The sequence below is a fragment of the Tursiops truncatus genome, chromosome 4, assembly GCF_011762595.2.
Source record: "Tursiops truncatus isolate mTurTru1 chromosome 4, mTurTru1.mat.Y, whole genome shotgun sequence".
Classification (NCBI taxonomy): Eukaryota; Metazoa; Chordata; class Mammalia; order Artiodactyla; family Delphinidae; genus Tursiops; species Tursiops truncatus.
This window is the reverse complement of record NC_047037.1, coordinates 12,689,592-12,715,447: the sequence shown is the minus strand read 5'-3', so window position 1 is coordinate 12,715,447 and position 25,856 is coordinate 12,689,592. Positions and strand designations below refer to the sequence as shown.

The 25,856-nt window shown below is 38.7% G+C and overlaps 1 protein-coding gene across 2 annotated transcripts in view; it reads left to right on the top strand.

Annotated features, from left to right (window-relative positions):
- The window catches only part of CPNE4 (copine 4), a 565,144-nt gene that overhangs the window by 433,292 nt on the left and 105,996 nt on the right, over window positions 1-25,856 (top strand). The window lies entirely within an intron of this gene.

The window sequence follows — 25,856 nt, the reverse complement described above, 5'->3', positions numbered from 1 at the left end:
GAGGAGCTGCAGAGTATGGTGGCCACTTTTTTCAGTCTACCACACAGGCTTTTTGAGAATCATGGGAATGTAGAAGTTGGAAGAAAAGACTCATTATAAGAGTCAGGACGATCAAAGGAGGACAATAGGCTAAGTGCCTGAAGCAGACTCCCAGAGTCATTCCTTGTGGTCCCTCGTCTGGCCCTCTCTCTACCTTGGAAGTCCAGAAGCTCCATGTTGTCAGTGTCCCAGAGGTGACTCTACCAACTCAGGACGACTGAGTAAATTCAATAGAGGCCAGAGCTATAAATCAAAAGGCCAACAGGTTCATGTTCAGTGAGAAACATGACCCTCAAGCAGATTCAACATTCATATCAGCTTTACCAGAGCATTTTCTCCATGTGGGCAAACCATGGGGAAGACAGTTTTCAGAAGGTTGTGTGACAGCCTAAAAGCAGAGCCAGGGAAGCTGGATAATGGAGGTGGTTAATGGCTTGAGACCTTAAAAGCCTGGGACACCTACCACCCCAATGGGATTATATGTCTGTTAGGCAGACTAAACATTCATGTTGGGGGCACCAACTCCCCTGGAAAGTGTTAGATGGGCACTGCCAATGTTTGTCTTTGTAACTTTACACTTTCCTCACTCTTTTTGCCCTGTAAACCTTCTTCTGATGGATATAATTATTTGCATTTGTCAATGTCATCCATCAGTTTAGAATCCTATCCATTGGTTAGTCCCAAACTCTTAATGTGACTTTACATCTTTGTTTAAAACCATTTTGTTTGGACTTTGTACTATCTTTGGACATGCTTACTTCTGTGGTCTGGAGGAGCTGCTCAGAGTTGTCCCTAATATCTCCTGTGGGAGCCTCCAAGCCCACTGGAATTGTCTTTCATGCCAAAATCAGGACTCCTGGCTGTTTGGGCCTCGTGTATAAGCTCATATTCACAGTTGCCAAGACCTACAGCTTCAGGCCTGGGTTGGGGATTGTCACCTATACTCTGAGCCACCCCATCCCAGTCCCAGGGAGATAAATGGACCCTTTGGGGAGAAATAAGATAATGCCTACATTAGCCATAGGTCAACTTAGTCATGGTGAGTTATCAGATAAAAGGGGAGGGTTATCTGTAACTGAATAAATTAAAATGCAGAAAAGGAGCATTTTGTGGCCTTTTGAGTGCTCTGCTGTCTGTAGAGGACAAGTGGGAATAAAGGAGAGAGAGAGAAAGAGAGAGAGGGAGAGAGGGAGGAAGGAAAAGGAAAGGAATGAAGGAAGCAAGGAGAGAGAGACAGAGAAAGGGAGGATCAGGATTTCTCAACAGCTGTACCATTGACATTTGGACTTTGTTGTGGGGACCTGTCCTGTGCATTGTAGGATGTTTAGCAGCATCCCAGGCTACTAAACACTTGTAGTAATACTTCACCCCCATCAGTCTTACAGCCAAAAGTGTATTCAGACATTATGAAATGTCCCCTGGAGGGTAAAATCATTTAGACCAATGCGTCAGAATCACCTAGAAGGCTTGTTAAAACGCAGATTGTTAGGTGTTATCCCCAGGGTTTCTGATTAGGTGGGTCTGGAGTGAGCCTGAGAATTTGCATTCTACAATTCCTGAGTGACGCTAATGCTGCTGGTCCCAGCCCACACTGAGAACTCCTGGTACAGATATTTGCTCCTTCATTACAGTCCTTCCGCGGCTCAGTGCCCCCCACCACCTTCCACCACCCAGCCTCCCCTCCACCACCTTTTCTCTGCCCAGCACTCATACCCACCCTGCCCTCTCCAAGCCTTCAGGGCTTGGCACGTGCCTCTCTCTGCCTGATGCCTTCTTCATTCTTCTGCTTTTCTTGGATTATCATCATCTGCTACTTTCCTTCAGGTCTCTCCAATATCCCTCCACTTCCAGAAACCTTCCCTGATCTCTTTAGCTTCTATGGGTGCCCTCTAGCCCTCTGTACCCACCTCATAGAGATACTTCACTTGTTTGGAACATTTCCGTTTCCATCTCTTTCCCCAGCAGGTGACTCTTTCTTCCCAGTTTGCCCCTTCAGGGTGAGAACCATGTTTTTTCCCCTGTGTATCCAGGCATCCAGCCCAGCGCTCGGCACAGAGCAGATACTCAGTAACTGTTTCTGGAGTGAATGGACAGAGGAGCAGGGAGGTGCTAAGAGGTCAGCAGTGCGTCACTGGCGGGTGCAGTGGGGGGGGGGGGGGGGACGGGGGAATCCCCCCACACAGGTGTGCTGAGCTCATTAGGTGACAAACCCAATATCATCACTCACCTGCTCACAATCACCAAATGCAGCTTTTCTGAAAAGCTGGAGAGACTTCCTGTATTGCCCTTTATTTGTATTGATTATTTCATCACAAAGGCCACTGAGAAATGCTCATAATGTTGTTCCCATTCAGCTTTCTCTGAAATAAAATGGTACCATATTGGCAGGCAGCAACTCCTCACCACCAAGAAAACCCAGAAAGTGAACTTTTAAATTAAAAAATTTGGGGACTTCCCAGGTGGTCCAGTGGTTAAGGATCTGCCTTCCAATGCAGGGGGTGTGGGTTTTATCCCTGGTCAGGGAGCTAAGATCCCACATGGCTCACGGCCAAAAAAATAAAACAAAAGCAATATTGTAACAAATTCAATAAAGACTTTAAAAATGGTCCACATCAAAAAAAAAAAAAAAAAAAAGACCAGAAAAGAAAACATTTTAAAACCCTCTGTCCATTTAGATTCTCAGTCTTGGCAAAACTCTCATAATGAGGTCTTTGTCCCAAATGAGACTTGATATATATATATATATTTTTTAAGAAGATGTTGAGGGTAGGAGTTTATTAATTAATTTATTTATTTTTGCTGTGTGTTGGGTCTTCGTTTCTGTGTGAGGGCTATCTCCAGTTGTGGCAAGCAGGGGCCACTCTTCATCGTGGTGCACAGGCCTCTCACTGTCGCGGCCTCTATTGTTGCGGAGCACAGGCTCCAGACGCGCAGGTTCAGTAGTTGTGGCTCACGGGCCTAGTTACTCCGCGGCATGTGGGATCCTCCCAGACCAGGGCTCGAACCCGTGTCCCCTGCATTAGCAGGCAGATTCTCAACCACTGCGCCACCAGGGAAGCCCCGAGACTTGATATCTTTAAATCTCTTTTATTCAGGGTCCACACTAGCACCAAGTTTAAATAAAACCAGGTTTTTCTTTTGGTTTTATTTATTTTTTTCCTCCTCTATGGGAAAGTTTTTTAAAAGCATTCAAATAAGTACTTTTCAGAAATTGATGCTTTAATTTATTTATTATGAAAAATTTTAAACATCCATAAAAGTAGTGGGTTATGATAACCCACCCCCCTCCCCACACCCATCACACAGCCTCAACCATTATTAACTTGTGGCCAATTTTATTTCATCTGTACTCCCAATAACCATTTTCTGTCACCCTGCCACCCCCAACTACCACTAGATCGTTTTGAAGCCAATCTCAGACCAGGGCTCACTCATTCATTAGGTAAAGCAAGCGTAGTGCCAGAACACATGATACTTTTAAGAACCTACAAGAACGTTTTAATTTCTTTTAAAGTCAGAAGGAAAAATGAAATTGTAAGGTTGAATAAAATGTTTCCATTTTTTTCTCACATCAGAAAACAATAACATTTTTAGGATCCCCAAAATCTATTATGGTAAGAGGGGGTCCATGAAGGCAAAAGGGCCTGGGGCCAATGTAAGTCACTATGGGGTCCTCTCCCAAACACCATACCATTTCATCTGAAAATACTGCAATATGTATCTCTAAAGGACAAGGAATCTTTCTATAAACATAAGCACAAACCTATTTCTATACCTAGAATATTATCTAAGCTTCCTTAATGCCAGCAAATGTTCTGCCACTATTCATATGTGACCATCTAATTTACTTAATAGTTTTTTTTTTTTCAAATCGGAATCTAAACAAGGTCCAAGCATTGCATTTGACTGAAATGTCTCTGAAGTCTCTTTCAATCTGTTAGTTCTCTCTCCCTCTTTTTTTTTCTTTTTCCTTGCAATTCCAAGAAACTTGAAGAAACTTCTTTTACTTGAAGAAATCAGGCTGGTTTGTTCTGTCACATTTCCCCCACTCTGTGTTCCCTGTAAACAGCTAGTTGGGACTTGATCAGATTCAGTGGCTGTTTTGTAGCAAGAACGTTTTACAAGGGATGGTGCTCTTTTATGGTCTTAAAAGTTATTGAGGAGCATTGCCTAGATTCATTATTTCATTAGAATTTCCAAAATGGTAATTTTCTAATTCTATTATTCCTTCTTTATCTGTTATTTAGAGTTCTTCTGTAAAGAAGAGCTCCCTTTAACAGCTGTTTGGTTCCCTGAGGTGTGATTTGTACAAGAAAGGCTGGAAAATGCTTTATTCTTTCTTTTTTTCAAACAATTTTCAGAATAACAAGTTACTTCTCTAGCGTCCTTCATAGGTGACTAATGGGGTCCCTCACTATTATTAAGAATTCATGGATTTTTTAATATATCCCAGTGTTTCAATCTATTTCAGTTATAATTATTCCTTTGAAATCTTGTATCGTCCCTTGTTTAACCCGTTAAAACCACTTCAAGTTGGCTCTTGAGTTCTTAATAGTTTCTTTGCTTTCTGGTATGAATTTTTTTAATTCATGAATTTTGAAATTTTGAAATTCCTTTTTTCTGTAAGATATGTATCTCTCTATAGATGCTAACTCATACTTTAAAGTCTAGAGACAATTCCTCTCTATAGTTGAAGCTCTAACCCATAGAACGGTTGGGTTCCTTTGTTTCATTTTGCTTTCAGCATTTAGAATTTATTTTTTCAAGTTTAATTTTGTCTTATAATTATATAAAATGTTTACATGATTCTAAAGTCAAAACTACAAAACAAAGTATATTCAGAAAAGTTTAGCTCCCATTCCTGTTTCTCTAGTTTTTACTCTCTTCCCTTACAGGTATTCATTTTGTAGCACATTTTAATATCTGATAGAACCAGCCTCTCTCACTTCTGTATTCTTTGTATTTTTAAGGGTCTTCAGGTCTGCTTGGATATTTTGCTTGTTGTTCTTTCCATTAAGCTTTATAAGCAACTAGTACCAGAATAAAAAAAAAAAACTGATAGTATTTTTATTGAGATTGCAAAGGAAATCTCTTCTTTTTTATTTTTTACATCTTTATTGGAGTATAATTGCTTTACAATGGTGTGTTAGTTTCTGCTTTATAACAAAGTGAATTAGTTATACATATACATATGTTCCTATATCTCTTCCCTCTTGCAGAAATCTCTTCTAATATTGTCTTTCCAGCCCAGAACATGGCTCGTCTTTCAGTTCATTCAAGTCTCCTTTTGTGTTTGCAGGAGCACTTACTGTTCCTCTTAGAGGTTTGGAATGTTTGTTTTTAAGTTTATGCCTAGTTTGTTTGTTTCTTTCTTTCTCTTCCATTACACCTTCTAATAACTATTGTTTGTATACATAAAAGCTATTGAATTGTTTTCTTAAATAACTATTTGATTAAATTTTATTGTTGTTTATACTAATTTTCTCTTAATTTTTTGGAGTTTTTAAAATATAGATCATATGGAAATAGAGATAGTTTTGCCCTACTTACTTAACTAGTCGTTCTCCTTATTTCTTTTCTTTATTTGTGTGTACCAGTTCTCCCAACACAATGTTAAATAGTAGTAGAGATGGAGGGCATCCTCTGGTCTTATTCACCAGTATGATGGAAAATGCTCTGGTGTTTCTCCATTAATTCTGACAGAGGTTAATTTTTTAAAGTAATTGTGAAGGTGTCAGAGGCTTAGAGTTTTCTCAGCCACATCTACTGAGCCTTAAGTACCTATGGTAGGATTCAGAGAGGATTCTTTCTCGGTAACTCAAGAGACAACCCTGCAACAAGCTGAAATGTCTTCTGAACTATGTAAAAGACATTGCATTACTTCCTAAGTAGATTTAGGGTTACATTTAATATTAACTATTTAAAGAAATATATGTATTTAATATTTAATATTTAATACTAGCTGTTTAATGACATATATTTAATATTTAATGTTAGCTATTTAATGAAATATATATTTAATATTTAATAGTAGCTACTTAATGAAATGTATTTAATATTTAGCTATTGAATGAAATTATCCATGATTTCTATGGCATATTAGAGTCCTTATCAAAATCACAACTTCATTTACTTCTAACCATACTGTGAGGTAGATTCCATTGTGTTCATTTTACAGATGAAGAAACTGAGGCTCAAAACCCCATGCAGTCAAATGTCAAATTTCATGCTTTTTGTTGAATCGTACTGCCTCTATTTTGTTGTATCCTTAGAAAATAAATCATCCTGATAAAGGATGATTTATCCCATTACTCTCACTCAACCAAAATGCTTATCATCATTCAAACATTTAACAGAAAGAAGACTTGTCTCTATGTAACATATTTGATAAAGTCTGAGAAACTATCAACTATTCACCATACCACTAAAGGGGAAAAAACACTCTCAATGAAATTATAACACAGTGTTTTCTATTAATTTGTGGTTGTTAAGAAAATAAATATGTGCCTCTTTGATTCTATGAAATATGGTATTAATAATTTCCTTTGATTTTTATCAACACATTATTAATACCCAGTACATATTTGTTAGGAGACAGTGCTGGTATTGAGAATAGATTCTTCCAGATGGGGATCTTAGAAAGAAAGAGGAGAAGGGACCACCAGCAAGTATTATTAACACCCTAATTGTGCCTAGTACTGGGGGAAAGGTCATGCCAGAACAATCAAGACAGATACCATGTAAGCACCTTGAGGTCATTTCCTGTCCCTTTCTCTGGTGCTCAAACTGCACAGGTAACTTGGAGACTTTCCCCTAGAGTTTATCGGACATCCTCTGAGGATAATTGATAGAAGCCACTTGCCTTGAAGAGGGATCTAGGGTGAGGAGGACCAGTTGCTTCTGTATCAACTTGCCCCCAGACCTTATTCTGGAGAGAGGCCCAGGTTATTAGCTGAGGTCTTAGTGGGGTGGACACAAGCAAGACAGAACCAGGAGAAGGAAATAGCAGAAAAGAAGGAGAAGCAAGTCCCCAAAATCAAAGCAGAGGTGATGAAACTCAGGAGGCCATGAGGATTGAGAGGGGGCCCGGACACAAGTCTAAAGCAACCATAAATGGCATTTTTACCCACCTAATATCTTGCTCATTCTTCATGCCCTCCCTTCTTCTGTAGTGCTTCCTGGGTGATTTAAAACAGCATGTTCACAAGCTCCCTCCTGACACCCCAAAGTTGGATTCCTGGCAGGTCAGAAAAGTGCTCTGTTGAATAAGAATCCCAGTGGTCCCGGAATCTTCAGTTTAATGGTTTTCCTAAACAATTCTCGTGCAGGCCATTTGCCAAGAGCACATGGAGAAACAGTGTCTTCCCACTGATTATGCAAACCTAGCTGACTTCTTGGCACCTCTCTTAGGTAGCTCAGTGTTTTTCCTGCCACCTCACTGCAAAGCTAATGTGTGTATATATTTGCTCTTCCTCCTGTATGAAATCCTAACATTCGTTCATCCTTGGCTTCTATCCAGCTATTCCCATCCTCCCTTCTCAGGTGTGACCAAGCCATCTTCTCCACAAATTCACTGTCTTTGCTTACTCTCTGAGCCAGACTGGCTCACAACTGCCAAACAGATTGGACTCCTGGAGTGTGTTCTTGGAGTTTGCCCTGGACATTCCCCCTTTACTCCCAACCCCATATGACTCCTAAATCCTGGACCCCTAAGTACCTCTTATTTGGCCTCAGATCCTTTGGACTTAGTTCCATACTTGTTTCATCCTGATTTTCTCTAACAAACCTCTGGCTCTTACTGCTTAGAAAGGAAGAAACCCCACCCCAGTTCCAACCCCCAGATCTCAGTCCTTGACAGTGGCCTCAGTTCAGCCCCATAGTTCCCCCAAATTCATGGAAAGGGCTTCAATCATTAGAAAGCCCACAGCTTACACCAGCATTTCCTGATTCTTGCTACAAAACATGGAAATTTGGAATTTAGGGGTTCATTGCTATGTTCAGTGTGGCTGGAAACACCTGTAGTAAAGAATGATGATGGGGAGGGAACTTCTAAGGAAAGTATGAGGATGCTCTGTGCATCATTGAGGCATAATTCAACCCGATGGGGCTCTCTGTCCCATCTGAATAATGCTGTGTGTGGGCAACATGGACATTCTCTTACGCCCGTTGCTCTTATTTGCTTGTGTGTTTGGGTTTATTTAGGCCACTTTTCATCGTTCATTGCACCACTTTGTTAACGTTGAAGCTGAAAATGTTGCCTCAAGATCTCAATTTTCATTTTTGCACTTTTGGAAATGTTTTGAAATGTAGCCTTGTCAATAGGAAGGTTTTCACAAATTGGGTTGACATCCCGAGAGGCCGTTGTACTGAGTCCATTTCTGTAGGGAATTCAGCTACTCTCCCACATTTTAAACATTAAAGAGGAATGTAGGTTTTTTGGAAAAAGTATTGCAATCTGCAGCCATCCCGGACATTTCTTGTGGAAAGTCTTTTCAATAGAATTTTCAAATAAAACATTAAGAGAGCTCTCTCTTAGGAAGAAGGACAGCTTTTATAGAGTTCTTGAGGCCAAGAGAAATGACCCTTTCTTAGGTGCTGGGCAGAACAGTCCCACAGACCCTCCTCCTCAGAAGCTGGGGGAGGTGTCAGCATATTTTCATGACCACGGTGCTCATGAAACCCCAGCTGCTATAAGGTGCTCAGACTTCCAAAAATGTTCGGAAAGGCCAAGATTTTGTCTCTGGGGACCACATGAAACCACTGTCAGGGGAGAACAGACTGACTGACATAAGAAATAAAGTATTTGTCCCCTGGGAGCATGTGAGGACCTTCCTTCCTGTGACCTTAAACTCATGACAGAGGATGCAGATGCCTTTGAGCCATCCCAATAAGGAGAAGAAAGCTAGAATGATCATTACCCTGGTCTCTACCCAATGAGTTAGAAACAAGTGAGATGCCTCCTTGTGTTACCTAGCGTGGCCACTCAGCTAGACAGCTCCAGCCCAGGTCCTATCCACCAGCTGTGGTCTCCAGCTTCTTTGATTAGAGAGCCACTCACACTTGATGGGTCCTGGAAAAAGTGACTCATGTAAGAGTCAGATGTATACATCAGGAGGCCAATATATGAATTTATAAAAATTTTAATATAATTTATTATTTATTTAATAAAAACTATAAGCATGCTCCACCATACTCCTTCCCTGATGTCTAAACTTTTGTGAAGCAGAGTTAGCCATCAGAACATTGCTTGGTGAGCATGGAAAAATCAAGGCCAGGGCATATGAGGAGTCTTCAGAGATTATACTGTGGTCAGCAGTTGGACACAAAGACCCTTTGGAGAGTTTGATTAAGTTAATAGGATATTTGCCTTTTAAAAGGCAGAATACATGAACTCATTAAGGCTGATCTCTGGACTCTAGAGCCCTGGGATCAGCCATGGTGAGTCTTGTCAAAATATAATTTCCAAAAAGTTAAAAGCATAACCCATCCAACTATCAATGATCATGTGTCAAATTTTAATCAACTCATTCATGAATGAGGAAACCAATACGATGATAAGCTATTTTCCAAGACGGATAGGTTTTACACAGTCTTTTTCTTTAAACATGACTAAGATTTCTAAATACAAAATTGATCAGTGTCCTTCACAGCAATAAATCATAAACTTCAGGGTTATCTTGGCTACTAGATAGAAATCATTGCATCATATGTAAGTTTAACATATATAACTTCACAGAGTCTGAGCTCTTAATTAATAAATAATAAAGAGCAAAATCATGCAATGGTACATTCTTGTAGGAAAATCAATCATCCTTGGGTCTGTTAAGCAAAGCTTCAGTATGCCATTGAAAGGACTTGCAGTCACACGCTTGACTTGTTTCCAGGTTATGGATAATTTTTCTTAAACTCATTGGCCCCCTAGTTCATATTTCTAGAAAGTGATACATGCCTGAAATTCCTGTCTGTCCTCCTTTGCTCCCTCTCCATCTCTGAATGGCTGGCACATTGTTAGATTTCAGATGTCAGCTCAGAACCCAACTGCTCAGAGATGCCTTCCCAGAGCTCATGGTTCATACATACCTTCCTCCAAGTACTCTCCATCTCATCACCCCATTAATCTCTCTGATGGCACTTACCATCATCTGTCATCATCATGTTTATTTCTTTACATGTTTATTGTCTGTCTGCTATACTGAAATGCAAGTACCAAAGTCCAAGGGAAAGGAATTGGCCTATCTAATTCACCTCTATATCCTCAGCTCCTAAAACAGTGCTGGGCATATAGTGGATGCCTAATGAATGGATGCATGCATGCGTGCATGGGTACATGGATGGATGCATGCATGCATGGATGGATGGATGAATGCATGCATGGATGCATGGATGGATGGTGTGTATGCATGCCTAGTTACATTAGCGACATCTTTTGGAAGACTTCCTGCCAAGTTTTTGCTATTTGGTCTGCCCTTCTAAAGTCTCCAAGAAAAACACTCCTCTCATCTACTTATTCTTACCCTCACATATATTGACACTGCTGATTAACTTATTATTGCCACCTCATCACTTTTGACCTAGGGTACCACCTTTATGTAAGGCAAAGGTAAATGCATTATAGAAATGTCCCTTCCTCATTGTCAGTGTCTTGGAGAACACCCCACTACAGCCCATTTACAATCATACTCTCTCCTAATAGTTTTCTCCCTCAAATTAAAGCACATCTTTCCTTGCACCAGCCCTGTAGGGTTGCAAGAAGGAAAGAAAGGAAGGGAGGAGTCTGGATGAGGGAGAAACCAATAGGGAAAGACATTTCTTCAGAATGAGGGCCTGGAATGAAAGCCACAAAGATGATAAACAAGATCTTGGCCTCACCTGGATCTCACAGCATACCTTTTGGAGGCCAAAGGGACCTAAATTCCTCCAGAAAAGGAAAGGGAAGGAAAGCAGCCTTAAGGATTTTCCAAATGTCAAGGATCTCATTTCACAGCATATTTCCTGCTCAGGTATTTACCTCCTTTAGACAATCTCTGAAATAGCTAGAACCAAGTCTAGGACTAAGAATGGTAAATTCTAGCTCATCTGTAAGCTGTGAGATTTTCAATGGAAAAAATCAGGAGACGGAGGTAGGGTGAGTAAGACAAGCAGGATTCAATTAAGTCCCAGAGTGGGTGAAAAAAGGAAGGACTATCTTCTATATTCTGATCCTCAGAACGTTTTCTATAATTTCCTTGTCTTTTTGTTCTTGTCTTTCCCTTGGCAATTAAACATCTACCCAAATTTTATTGTTGTTGACCATCCAGCATGGCTGGCTGCACTCTCATTTAAAATATGTTATGACAGCTATCTCACGAAAGAGTAAAACCACTAAATGGACTTGCCAGGAAGTGTTACCTCCAGCTCATCTCCCCTGGAAACCAGCTGGCCCTCTTCATACACTCTCTTAAAATTCACTCATCCCTGCTGCTCCCAATAATGAAACCAACTCTTGGAGGTGTACAACATACCAAACCTCAACAGACCTTTTCACAGGTCAACATATCTAGAACAATGTTGTCAAACTTGAGCATGCATCAGAATCTCCTGGAGGGCTTGTTAAAACACACATATATGGGCTCTAACCCCAGAGTTTCTGATTCAGTCAGTACAGGGTAGAGCTGGAGAATTTCCATTTCTCACAGTTCCCACGGGATGCTGATGCTGCTGGTCCAGAGTTCACATGCAGAGAATCACTGATACTGAAGAAGCAGTCAAGAGACAACCTCAACAACATCTTTCCTTCAATTCACCCATCTCCACCTTAAAATTTCTCAGTATCTGCATCTATTGTTTCCCTCTTGCCAAAACTAAGTTATTTATTCATTCACTCCAGTTCCTCATAATACTCAGACTCTTCCATGGCTAGTCACTGACACAAGTACTTTTTTTTTTAAACATCTTTATTGGAGTATAATTGCTTTACAATTGTGTGTTAGTTTCTGCTTTATAACAAAGTGAATCAGCTATACATATACATATATCCCCATATATCTTCCCTCCTGTGTCTCCCTCCCTCCCACCCTCCCTATCCCACCCCTCTAGTTGGTCACAAAGCACCGAGCTGATCTCCCTATGCTATGCGGCTGCTTCTCACTAGCTGTTTTACGTTTGGTAGTGTATATATGTCCATGCCACTCTCTCACTTCGTCCCAGCTTACCCTTCTCCCTCCCTGTGTCCTCAAGTCGATTCTATGGCAGGTCTGTGTCTTTATTTCCATCTTGCTCATAGGTTCTTCATGACCATTTTTTTTTTTTAGATTCCACACATGTGTTAGCATACAGTATTTGTTTTTCTCTTTCTGACTTACATCACTCTGTATGACAGACTCTAGGTCCATCCACCTCAATAAAAATAACTCAATTTCATTTCTTTTTATGGCTAAGTAATATTCCATTGTATATATGTGCCACATCTTCTTTATCCATTCATCTGTCAATGGACACTTAGGTTGCTTCCACGTCCTGGCTATTGAAAATAGAGCTGCAATGAACATTGTGGTACATGATTCTTTTTGAATTATGGTTTTCTCAGGGTATATGCCCAGTGGTGGGATTGCTGGGTGGTATGGTAGTTCTATTTTTAGTTTTTTAAGGAACGTCCATACTGTTCTCCATAGTGGCTGTATCAATTTATATTCCCACCAACAGTGCAAGAGAGTTCCCTTTTCTCCACACCCTCTCCAGCATTTATTGTTTGTAGATTTTTTAATGACGGCCATTCTGACTGGTGTGAGATGATATCTCATTGTAGTTTTGATTTGCATTTCTCTAATGATTAGTGATGTTGAGCATTCTTTCATGTCTTTGTTGGCAATCTGTATATCTTCTTGGAGAAATGTCTGTTTAGGGTTTCTTCCCATTTTTAGATTGGGTTCCCTGTTTTTTTGATATTGAGCTGCATTAGTTGCTTTTATGTTTTGATGATTAATCCTTTGTCAGCTGCTTCATTTGCAAATAATTTCTCCCATTCTTAGGGTAATCTTTTCGTCTTGTTTATGGTTTCCTTTGCTGTGCAAAAGCTTCGAAGTTTCATTAGGTCACATTTTTTTATTTTTGTTTTTATTTACATTACTCTAGGAGGTGGATCAGAAAAGACCTTGCTGTGATTTATGTCATAGAGTGTTCTGCCTATGTTTTCCTCTAAGAGTTTTATATTGTCTGGCCTTACATTTAGGTCTTAAATCCATTTTGAGTTTATTTATGTGTAGGATGTGAGGGAGTGTTCTAATTTCATTCTTTTACAGGTAACTGTCCAGTTTTCCCAGCACCACTTATTGAAGAGGCTGTCTTTCTCCATTGTATATTCATGCCTCCTTTATCAAATATAAGGTGACCATATGTGCGTGGGTTTATCTCTGAGCTTTCCATCCTGTTCCATTGATCTATATTTCTGTGTTTGTGACAGTGCCATACTGTCTTGATTACTGTAGCTTTGTAGTATAATCTGAAGTCAGGGAGCCTGATTCATCCAGCTCCATTTTTCTTTCTCAAGATTGCTTTGGGGCTTCCCTGGTGGCGCAGTGGTTGAGAGTCCGCCTGCTCATGCAGGGGACATGGGTTCGTGCCCTGGTCAGGGAAGATCCCACATGCCGCAGAGCAGCTGGGCCCATGAGCAATGGCCGCTGAGCCTGTGCATCCGGAGCCTGTGCTCCACAATGGGAGAGGCCACAACAGTGAGAGGCCCGTGTACAGCAAAAAAATAAAAAAGATTGATTTGGCTATTTGGGGTCTTTTGTGTTTCTAACAAATTGTGAAATATTTTATTCTGGTTCTGTGAAAAATGCCATTGGTGATTTGATAGGGATTGCATTGAATCTGTAGATGGCTTTGGGTAGTAGAGTCATTTTCACAATGTTGATTCTTCCAATCCAAAAACATGGTATATCTCTCCATCTATTTGTATCACCTTTAATTTCTTTCATCAGTGTCTTTCATCAGTGTCTTATAGTTTTCTGCATACAGGTCTTTTGTCTCCTTAGGTAGCTTTATTCCTAGGTATTTTATTCTTTTTGTTGTAATTGTAAATAGGAGTGTTTCCTTAATTTCATTTTCAGATTTTTTAACATGAGTGTATAGGAATGCAAGAGATTTCTGTGCATTAATTTTGTATCCTGCTACTTTACCAAATGCATTGAATAGCTCTAGTAGTATTCTGGTAGCATCTTTAGGATTCTCTATGTATAATATCATGTCATCTGCAAACAGTGACAGCTTTACTTCTTTTTTCTGATTTGTATTCCTTTTATTTCCTTTTCTTCTCTGATTGCTGTGGCTAAAACTTCCAAGACAATGTTGAATAATAGTGGTGAGAGTGGGCAACCTTGTCTTCTTCCTGATCTTAGTGGAAATGGTTTCAGTTTTTCACCATTGAGGACAATGTTGGCTGTGGTTTTGTCATATATGGCCTTTATTATGCTGAGGTAAGTTCCCTCTATACCTAGTTTCTGGAGGGATTTTATCATAAATACCTGTTGAATTTTCTTGAAAGCTTTTTTACATCTATTGAAATGATCATATGGTTTTTATTCTTCAATTTGCTAGTATGGTGTATCACATTGATTGATTTGTGTATATTGAAGAATCCTTGCATTCCTGGGATAAACACCACTTGATCATAATGTATGATCCTTTCAATGTGTTGTTGGATTCTGTTTACTAATATTTTGTTGAGGATTTTTGCATCTATGTTCATCAGTGATATTGACCTGTAGTTTTCTTTCTTTGAGACATCTTTGTCTGATTTTGGTATCAGGGTGATGGTGACCTCGTAGAATGAGTTTGGGAGTTTTCCTCCCTCTGCTATATTTCGGAATAGTTTGAGAAGGTGTTAGCTCTTCTCTAAATGTTTGATATAATTCACCTATGAAGCTATCTGGTCCTGAGCTTTTGTTTGTTGGAAGATTTTTAATCACAGTTTCAATTTCAGTACTTATGATTCGTCTGTTTATATTTTCTATTTCTTCCTGGTTCAGTCCCATAAGGTTGCACTTTTCTAAGAATGTGTTGATTTCTTCCAGGTTGTCCATGTTATTGGCATATAGTTACATGTAGTAATCTTTCATGATCCTTTGTATTTCTGCAGTGTCAGTTGTTACTTCCCCTTTTTCATTTCTAATTTTGTTGATTTGAGTCTTCTCCCTTTTTTTCATAGTAAGTCTGCCTAATGGTTTATCAATTTTGTTTATCTTCTCAAAGAATCAGCTTTTAGTTTTATTGATCTTTGCTCTCGCTTCCTTCATTTCTTTTTCATTTGTTTCTGATATGATCTTTATGATTTCTTTCCGTCTGCTAAATTTGAGGGGTTTTTTGTTTTTCTTTCTCTAATTGCTTTAGGTGTAAGGTTAGGCTGTTTATTTGAGATGTTTCTTGTTTCTTAAGGTAGGATTGTATTGCTATAAAGTTCCCTCTTAGAACTGCTTTTGCTGCATCCCATAGGTTTTGGGTCATCGTGTTTTCATTGTCATTTGTTTCTAGGAATTTTTTATCTCCTCTTTGATTTCCTCAGTTATCTCTTGGTTATTAAGTAGTGTACTGTTTAGCCTCCATGTGTTTGTATTTCTTGAAGATTTTTTCCTGTAATTGATATCTAGTCTCATAACGTTGTGGTCAGAAAAGATACTTGATACAATTTCAATTTTCTTAAATTTACCAAGGCTTGATTTGTGACCCAAGATATGATCTATCCTGGAGAATGTTCCATGAGCACTTGAGAAGAAATTGTATTCTATTATTTTTGGATGGAATGTCCTATAAATATCAATTAAGTCCTTCTTGTTTAATGTATCATTTAAAGCTCGTGTTTTCTTATTTATATTATTTTGGATCATCTGTCCATTGGTGAATGTGGGGTATTAAAGTCCCCTACAATGGTTGTGTTACTGTCAACTTCCCCTTTTATGGCTGTTAGTATTTGCCTTACGTATTGAGGTGCTCCTATGTTGGGTGCATAAATATTTACAATTGTTATATCGTCCTCTTGGATTGATACCTTAATCATTATGCAGTGTCCTTCTTTGTCTCTTGTAATAGTCTTTGTTTTACAGTCTATTTTGTGTGATATGAGAATTGCTACTTCAGCTTTCTTTTGATTTCCATTTGCATGGAATATCTTTTTCCATCCCCTCACTTTCAGTCTGTATGTGTCCCTAAGTCTGAGGTGGGTCTCTTGTAGCCAGCATATATACGGGTCTTATTTTTGTATCCATCCAGCCAGTCTGTGTCTTTTGGTGGGAGCATTTAATCCATTTACATTTAACATAATTATCAATATGTATGTTCCAATTACCATTTTCTTAATTGTTTTGGATTTGTTATTGTAGGTCTTTTCCTTCTCTTGTGTTTCCTGCCAGAGAAGTTCCTTTAGGTTTTGCTGTAAAGCTGGTTCTGTGGTGCTGAATTCTTTTAGATTTTGCTTGTCTGTAAAGGTTTTAATTTCTCTATGAAATCTGAACGAGTTCTTTGCTGGGTAGAGTAATCTTGGTTGTAGGTTTTTTTCCTTTCATCACTTTAGATATGTCCTGCCACACCCTTCTGGCTTGCAGAGTTTCTTCTGAAAAATCAGGTCTTAACCCTATGGGGATTTTCCTGTATGTTTTTTTTTTTCCCTTGCTGCTTTTTACGTTTTTTCTTTGTATTTAATTTTTGACGATTTGATTAATATGTGGCTTGGCATATTTCTTCTTGGATTTATCCTGTATGGGACTGTCTGCACTTCCTGGACTTGATTAACTACTTAGGGAAATTTTCAACTATAATCTCTGCACATATTTTCTCAGTCCCTTTCTTTTTCTCTTCTTCTTCTGGGACCCCAATAATTTGAATGTTGGTGTGTTTAATGTTCTCCCAGAGATCTCTGAGACTGTCCTCATTTGTTTTTATTCTTGTTTCTTTATTCTGCTCTGCAGTAGTTATTTCCACTGTTGTGTCTTCCAGGTCACTTATCCATTCTTCTGCCTCAGTTATTCTGCTATTGATTCCTTCTAGAGAATTTTTAATTTCATTTCTTGTGTTTTCCATCACTGTTTGCTTCCTCTTTAGTTCTTCTAGGTCTTTGTTAAACGTTTCTTGTATATTCTCTATTCTAGTTCCAAGATTTTGGATCATCTTTACTATCATTATCCTGAATTCTTTTAGGTAGACTGCCTATTTCCTCTTCATTAGTTAGGTCTGGTTGGTTTTTACCTTGCTCCTTCATCTGTTGAATGTTTCTCTGTCTTCTCATTTTGCTTATCTTACTGTGTTTGGGGTCTCCTTTTCATAGGCTGCATGTTTATAGTTCCCATTGTTTTTGGTGTCTGCCCCCAGTGGCTAAGGTTGGTTCAGTGGGTTGTGTAGGCTTCCTGGTGGAGGGGAGTAATGCTTGTGTTCTGGTGGATGAGGCTGGATCTAGTCTTTCTGGTGGGCAGATCTACATCTGGTGTTGTGTTTTGGGGTTTCTGTGACCTTATTATGATTTTAGGCAGCCTCTCTGGTAATGGATGGGGTTGTGTTCCTGTCTTTCTATTTCTTTGGCATAGGGTGTCCAGCACTGTACCTTGCTGGTCGTTGAGTGGAGCTGGGCCTTGGCATTGACATGGAGATATCTGGGAGATTTTCACCACTTGATATTACATGGAGCTGGGAGGTCTCCAGTGGACCAATATCCTGAACTTGGCTCTCCCACATCAGCAGCACAGTCCTGATTCCCAGCTGGAGCACCAAGACCCTGTCATCTGCACAGCTCAGAATAAAAGGGAGATAAAAAGAAAGAAAGAAAGACAATAAATAAAACATAATAAACTTATTAAAATAAAAAATAATTATTAAAAGTAAAATAAAACATTTAAAAAGTAATAAAAAAAGAAAGAAGGAAAGAAAGAAAGAAGGGAGCAACCAAACCAAAAAACAAATCCACCAATTATAACAACCACTAAACACTATCCTAAAAAAAAAAAAATACGGACAGACAGAACCCTAGAACAAATGGTAAAAGCAAAGCTATACAGACAAAATCACACACTGAATCTTGCACATACACACTCAGAAAAAGATAAAAAGGGAAAAATATATGTGTATTGTTGATCCCAAAGTCCACTGCCTCAATTTGGGATGATTCATTGTCTATTCAGGTATTCCACAGATGCAGGATACATCAAGTTGATTGTGGAGATTTAGTCCGCTGCCCCTGAGGCTGCTGGGAGAGATTTCTCTTTCTCTACTTTGTTTGCACAGCTCCCAGCATTCAGCTTTGGATTTGGCCCCACCTCTGAGTGTAGGTCTCCTGAAGGCATCCATGTAGGTGGGGAGTTTCTTGCCTTTTGGGAGGTCTGACATCTTCTGCCAGCCTTCAGTAGGTGTTCTGTAGGGGTTGTTCCACATGTAGATGTATTTCTGATGTATTTGTGGGGAGGAAGGTGATCTCCACTTCTCAGTCTCCCAACAACTTGAAGCTCCTCCACAAATACTTTTTAAATTTATTTTATTGAAGTACAGTTGATTTACAATGTTCTGTTAATTTCTGCTGTACAGCGAAGTGATTCAGTTATACAAATATATACATTCTTTTTCATATTCTTTTCCATTATGGTTTATCACAGGATATTGAATATAATTCCCTGTGATCTACAGTAGGACCTTGTTGTTTATCCATTCTATATACAGTAGTTTGCATATGCTAACCCCAAGCTCCCAATCCACCCCTCCACCACACCCCTCCCCTTTGGCAACCACAAGTCTGTTCTCTATGTCTGTGAGTCTGTTTCTGTTTCATAGATCAGTCCATTTGTATCATATTTTAGATTCACATATAAGTGATATCATATGGTCTTTCTCTGTCTGACTTCACTTAGTATGATAATCTCTAGGTCCATTCATGTTGCTGCAAATGGCATTATTTCATTCTTTTTTATGGCTGAGTAATATTCTACTATATATATATATATATATATATATATATCACATCTTTTTCATCCAGTCATCTGTTGATGGACATTTAGGTTGATTCCATGTCTTGGGTATATTAAATAGTTCTGCTATGAACATAGGGATGCATGTATTTTTTTTAACATCTTTATTGGAGTATAATTGCTTTACAATGGTGTGTTAGTTTCTGCTTTATAACAAAGTGATTCAGCTATACATATACATAAATCCCCATATCTCCTCCCTCTTGTGTCTCCCTTCCACCCTCCCCATCCCACTCCTCTATGTTGTCACAAAGCACAGAGCTGATCTTTTTGAATTATAGTTTTGTCTAGATATATGCCCAGTAATGAGATTACTGGATCATATGGAAACTCTATTTTCAGTTTTTTGAGGGACCTGCATATGGTTTTATATAGTGGCTTCACCTATTTGATACAAGTATTTGAAAGCTAGAAAGAAGCTTTGGAGTCATCTCATCTATCAATCAGGGATTCTTAACTTTAACACTACTGACATTTGGAGCCAAATAAATCTTCACTGTAGGGGGCTGACCTGTGCATTGTATATTTACCAGCATCCCTAGCCTGTATCAACTAGATGCCAGTAATATACTCCCCATTGTGACAACCAAAACCATCTCCAAACATTGCCAAATGTACCCTGAGGGACAAAATTATCCCGGTTGAGAACCACTCCTCTAGTCAATTGTATCTTTACTATCTTCCTCACTGTTGGGGTTTAAGGGTGAAAATGCATTTCATCCCTTCCTGAGTTTGTTCCAATTGAGAAATTAGGACAGATTTCAGAAGCATGGAGATCAAAATATCACTTCATTTCTGCTAAAACTGACTCCTGCTAGAGAGGTTTGTAAGTAACAATAGGCAAGGAAGCCCATAGTTAAACTCAGGATGAGCAGAAAATAATTGTGTAGCAACACCAGGGGACACTGCAGTGGCATGACTAAGGCAGTGGTTCTCAACCTTGGATACATACTGGAATCACCTGGAGACCTTTAAAAAGTATTGATCCCACTTCAGACCAATTAAATAATTTCTGGGTATGAGCCCAAAACATCAGAAATTTTGAAAAGTTGCCGAAGTGATTCTAATGTGCACCCAAGGTGGAGAACCTCTACTTTAACCAAATAGTCAAAGGAAATAGTCCCTGGTTGGATATTTCTTAAGGGTACTGAGGAGACAACATTCTGATACAAGATCTCTCAGGAAGTTTTGTAAGTCTTTTTCAGTCAACTAGTCTTCAAAATTCTGCTGACATGTAACTTAAATTTATTATAAAGAACATAAAATATTTACAGCCTTCAGAGCAGGCTTCCTGTGAAAATAGAGCATCTAAGTCAGGACCTTGGAGATATGTAAAAAGACCCAGAAGTTCATGATTAATAGGCCCAGTGCTGCAGGCTTTTAATGTGTTGGGGAAGAGGCCCCAGGGGTGGATTAGAGGTGGGTAAACAGAACCCTGTGGGCCACTTTAAGGAATTTGGATTTTTATCCTGAGAACAATGGGAGGCACTGGAGTTTCTATGCAGGAGAGTGACATGGTCGTACTTGAATTCTTGGGATCAATACTCGCCTCTTTGTGGAAGTTGGATTGAAGGAGAGCAAGGCTTGAAGTGGGAGATCTGATTAGAAGTCAGGGCAGTCATCCAGGTAAGGGTTACTTACCAGACAGGGATGATGAGACTTGTTACCAGATTGGCTGTTAGATGGAGAGACAGGAAGAGGAATGCCTCAAGCATCAGTCCCTAACTCCTGACTTGGTCACATGGGTGGAAAATGGTACCATTCCTTAAGACCAGACCATCAAAGGGGCAGGAGCTTTGGGGCGAGAATGATGAGTTCAGTTTTTTACCTGCTAAGTTGAAGGTGTATGGGTCATCCAGTGGCAGTTGGCCCAGGGTTGTCTCAGTTTTAGCACAGAAAGTCCTGCATCCCAGGAAACCATCAGTCTTGGGCAAACCAGGACAATAGTCTGACCCTCAGAAGAGAGAGCTTTGCTGGAGCATGAATGTAAGTGTTGTCAATGAATAGATGGCATGTGTGTGTGTGTGTTTGAACATGTGTGCAAGTGCATATGTGCATGAGATTAGAAGAAAACACACCAAAGTGATGTTAACAGTACACATTTCTCAGTGGCTAAGCAATAAAACTATTTTTAAAGAATTTTTAAAAAAATATCTACCTTAAGAATGTGTTACTTTTGCAACAAGGAAAAAGAAAAGACCAGTTTAAAATACACATACAATTTTTAGTATTCATGCCAACATTCTCTATTTGCTTAGTCCTTTTTAGTTCCTATTGAAAAAGTAAAAATTGAAGTAATTATTTTTAAAAGTCCCTGTGTGTTTTCCTGGTGATAGGCAAACATACCTTATTTTTGTATCCAAAAAATGTTTTGTATACAGAAATTATTTTTGGATACATACCTTATTTTGGTAAAATTTGGAATACCTTATACAAAATTAGGAAATAGACTATAGATCAATTTGGCTTACCTCCTCTTAAATTCCAGTGTCTTAAAGGCTTAAAGTAATTTTAGGCTTAAAGTAACCTGGCAATAGACTGATTGGTGATAACAAACTTACACAAGTAGAAATATTGTCCTTCTATACTTGTGTTAGTTTTCTGAAATCGGTTTGTCTTTTACCCCATTTCTGCATTGTTCATTCTTTTTTTTTTCTTATTTATTTTTTTTAACATCTTTATTGGGGTATAATTGCTTTACAATGGTGTGTTAGTTTCTGCTTTACAACAAAGTGAATCAGCCATACATATACACATGTTGCCACATCTCCTCCCTCTTGCGTCTCCCTCCCTCCCACCCTCCCCATTCCACCCCTCCAGGCGGTCACAAAGCACCGAGCTGATATCCCTGTGCTATGCAGCTGCTTCCCACCAGCTATCCACCTCACGTAGTGTGAACATGTCCATGCCTCTACCCCACTCCATCACAGCCCCCCCTTCCCCCTCCCCACATCCTCAAGTCTGTTCTCCAGTAGGTCTGTGTCTTTATTCCTGTCTTACCCCTAGGTTCTTCATGACATTTTTTTTTTTTTAATTCCATATATATGTGTTAGCATACAGTATTTTTCTTTCTCTTTCTGACTTACTTCACTCTGTATGACAGACTCTAGGTCTATCCACCTCATTACAAATAGCTCAATTTCATTTCTTTTTATGGCTGAGTAATATTCCATTGTATATATGTGCCACATCTTTATCCATTCATCCGATGATGGACGCTTAGGTTGTTTCCATTTCTGGGCTATTGTAAATAGAGCTGCAATGGACATTTTGGTACATGACTCTTTTTGAATTTTGGTTTTCTCAGGGTATATACCCAGTAGTGGGATTGCTGGGTCATATGGTAGTTCTATTTGTAGTTTTTTAAGGAACCTCCATACTGTTCTCCATAGTGGCTGTACCAATTCACATTCCCACCAGCAGTGCAAGAGTGTTCCCTTTTCTCCACATCCTCTCCAGCATTTATGGTTTCTAGATTTTTTGATGATGGCCATTCTGACTGGTGTGAGATGATATCTCATTGTAGTTTTGATTTGCATTTCTCTAATGATTAATGATGTTGAGCATTCTTTCATGTGTTTGTTGGCAGTCTGTATATCTTCTTTGGAGAAATGTCTATTTAGGTCATCTGCCCATTTATGGATTGGGTTGTTTGTTTTTTTGTTATTGAGCTGCATGAGATGCTTGTAAATTTTGGAAATTAATCCTTTGTCAGTTGCTTCATTTGCAAATATTTTCTCCCATTCTGAGGGTTGTCTTTTGGTCTTGTTTATGGTTTCCTTTGCTGTGCAAAAGCTTTGAAGTTTCAGTAAGTGCCATTTGTTTATTTTTGTTTTTATTTCCATTTCTCTAGGAGGTGGGTCAGAAAGGATCTTGCTGTGATTTATGTCATAGAGTGTTCTGCCTATGTTTTCCTCTAAGAGTTTGATAGTTTCTGGCCTTACATTTAGGTCTTTAATCCAGTTTGAGCTTACTTTTGTGTATGTGTTAGGGAGTGATCTAATCTCATACTTTTACTGTCCAGTTTTCCCAGCACCACTTATTGAAGAGGCTGTCCTTTCTCCACTGTACATTCCTGCCTCCTTTATCAAAGATAAGGTGACCATACGTGCGTGGGTTTATCTCTGGGCTTTCTATCCTGTTCCATTGATCCATCTTTCTGTTTTTGTGCCAGTACCACCCCTCTTGATTACTGTAGCTTTGTATTATAGTCTGAAGTCAGGGAGCCTGATTCCTCCAGCTCTGTTTTTCGCTCTCAAGATTGCTTTGAATATTCGGGGTCTTTTGTGTTTCCAAACAAATTATGAAACTTTTTGTTCTAATTCTGTGAAAAATGCCAGTGGTAGTTTGATAGGGATTGCATTGAATCTGTAGATTGCTTTGGGTAGTAGAGTCATTTTCACAATGTTGATTCTTCCAATCCAAGAACATGGTATATCTCTCCATCTATTTGTATCATCTTTAATTTCTTTCATCAGTGTCTTATAATTTTCTGCATACAGGTCCTTTGTCTCCTTAGGTAGGTTTATTCCTAGATATTTTATTCTTTTTGTTGCAATGGTAAATGGGAGTGTTTTCTTACTTTCACTTTCAGATTTTACATCATTAGTGTATAGCAATGCAAGAGATTTCTGTGCATTAATTTTGTATCCTGCAACTTTACCAAATTCATTGATTAGCTCTAGTAGTTTTCTGGTAGCATCTTTAGGATTCTTTATGTATAGTATCATGTCCTCTGCATATAGTGACAGCTTTACTTCTTCTTTTCCAATTTGGATTCCTTTTATTTCCTTTTTTTCTCTGATTGCTGTGGCTAAAACTTCCAAAACTGTATTGAATAAGAGTGATGACAGTGGGCAACCTTGTCTTGTTCCTGATCTTAGTGGAAATGCTTTCAGTTTTTCACCATTGAGGATGATGTTGGCTGTGGGTTTGTCATTTATGGACTTTATTATGTTGAGAAAAGTTCCCTCTATGCCTATTTTCTGCAGGGTTTTTATCATAAATGGGTGTTGAATTTTGTCAAAAGCTTTCTCTGCATCTATTGAAATGATCATATGGTTTTTCTCCTTCAATTTGTTAATATGGTTTATCACACTGATAGATTTGTGTATATTGCAGAATCCTTGCATTTCTGGAATAATCCCCACTTGATCATTGTGTATGAACCTTTTAATGTGCTGTTGGATTCTGTTTGCTAGTATTTTGTTGAGGAATTTTACATCTATGTTCATCAGTGATATTGGCCTGTAGTTTTCTTTCTATGTGATATCCTTGTCTGGTTTTGGTATCAAGGTGATGGTGGCCTCGTAGAATGAATTTGGGAGTGTTCCTCCCTCTGCTATATTTTGGTAGAGTTTGAGAAGGATAGGTGTTAGCTCTTCTCTAAATATTTGATAGAATTCGCCTGTGAAGCCATCTGGTCCTGGGCTTTTGTTTGTTGGAAGATTTTAAATCACAGTTTCAATTTCAGTGCTTGTGATTGGTCTCTTCATATTTTCTATTTCTTCCTGATTCAGTCTTGGCAAGTTGTGCATTTCTAAGAATTTGTCCATTTCTTCCAGGTTGTCCATTTTATTGGCATAGAGTTGCTTGTAGTAATCTCTCATGATCTCTTGTATTTCTGCAGTGTCAGTTGTTACTTCTTCTTTTTCATTTCTAATTCTATTGATTTGAGTCTTTTCCCTTTTTTTCTTGATGAGTCTGGCTAATGTTTTATCAGTTTTGTTTATCTTCTCAAAGAACCAGCTTTTAGTTTTGTTGATCTTTGCTATTGTTTCCTTCATTTCTTTTTCATTTATTTCTGGTCTGATTTTTATGATTTCTTTCCTTCTGCTAACTTTGGGGTTTTTTTGTTCTTCTTTCTCTAATTGCTTTAAGTGCAAGGTTAGGTTGTTTTTTCGAGATGTTTCCTGTTTCTTAAGGTGGGCTTGTATTGCTATAAACTTCCCTGTTAGAACTTGTTTTCCTGCATCCTGTAGGTTTTGGGTCGTCGTGTCTCCATTGTGATTTGTTTCTAAGTATTTTTTTATTTCCTGTTTGATTTCTTCAGTGATCACTTCGTTATTAAGTAGTGTATTGTTTAGCCTCCATGTGTTTGTATTTTTTACAGATCTTTTCCTGTAATTGATATCTAGTTTCATGGCATTGTGGTCAGAAAAGATACTTGATACAATTTCAATTTTCTTAAATTTACCAAGGCTTGATTTGTGACCCAAGATATAATCTATCCTGGAGAATGTTCCATGAGCACTTGAGAAAAATGTGTATTCTGTTGTTTTTGGATGGAATGTCCTATAAATATCAATTAAGTCTATCTTGTTTAATGTATCATTTAAAGCTTGTGTTTCCTTATTTGTTTTCATTTTGGATGATCTGTCCATTGGTGAAAGTGGGGTGTTAAAGTCCCCTACTATGATTGTGTTACTGTCGATTTCCCCTTTTATGGCTGTTAGTATTTGCCTTATGTATTGAGGTGCTCCTATATTGGGTGCATAAATATTTACAATTGTTATATCTTCTTCTTGGTTCGATCCCTTGATCATTATGTAGTGTCCTTCTTTGTCTCTTCTAATAGTCTTTATTTTAAAGTCCATTTTGTGTGATATGAGAATTGCTACTTCAGCTTTCTTTTGATTTCCATTTGCATGGAATATCTTTCTCCATCCCCTTACTTTCAGTCTGTATGTGTCTCTAGGTCTGAAGTGGGTCTCTTGTAGATGCATTGTTCATTCTTTATCACAACCTATTATACACAGAGCTGTGTGTATTATTTGAGACTGTAGCTGCAGCATCTAACTTCTTTACAAAATGTGTGAGCACAGAAATAATCAACTGTTC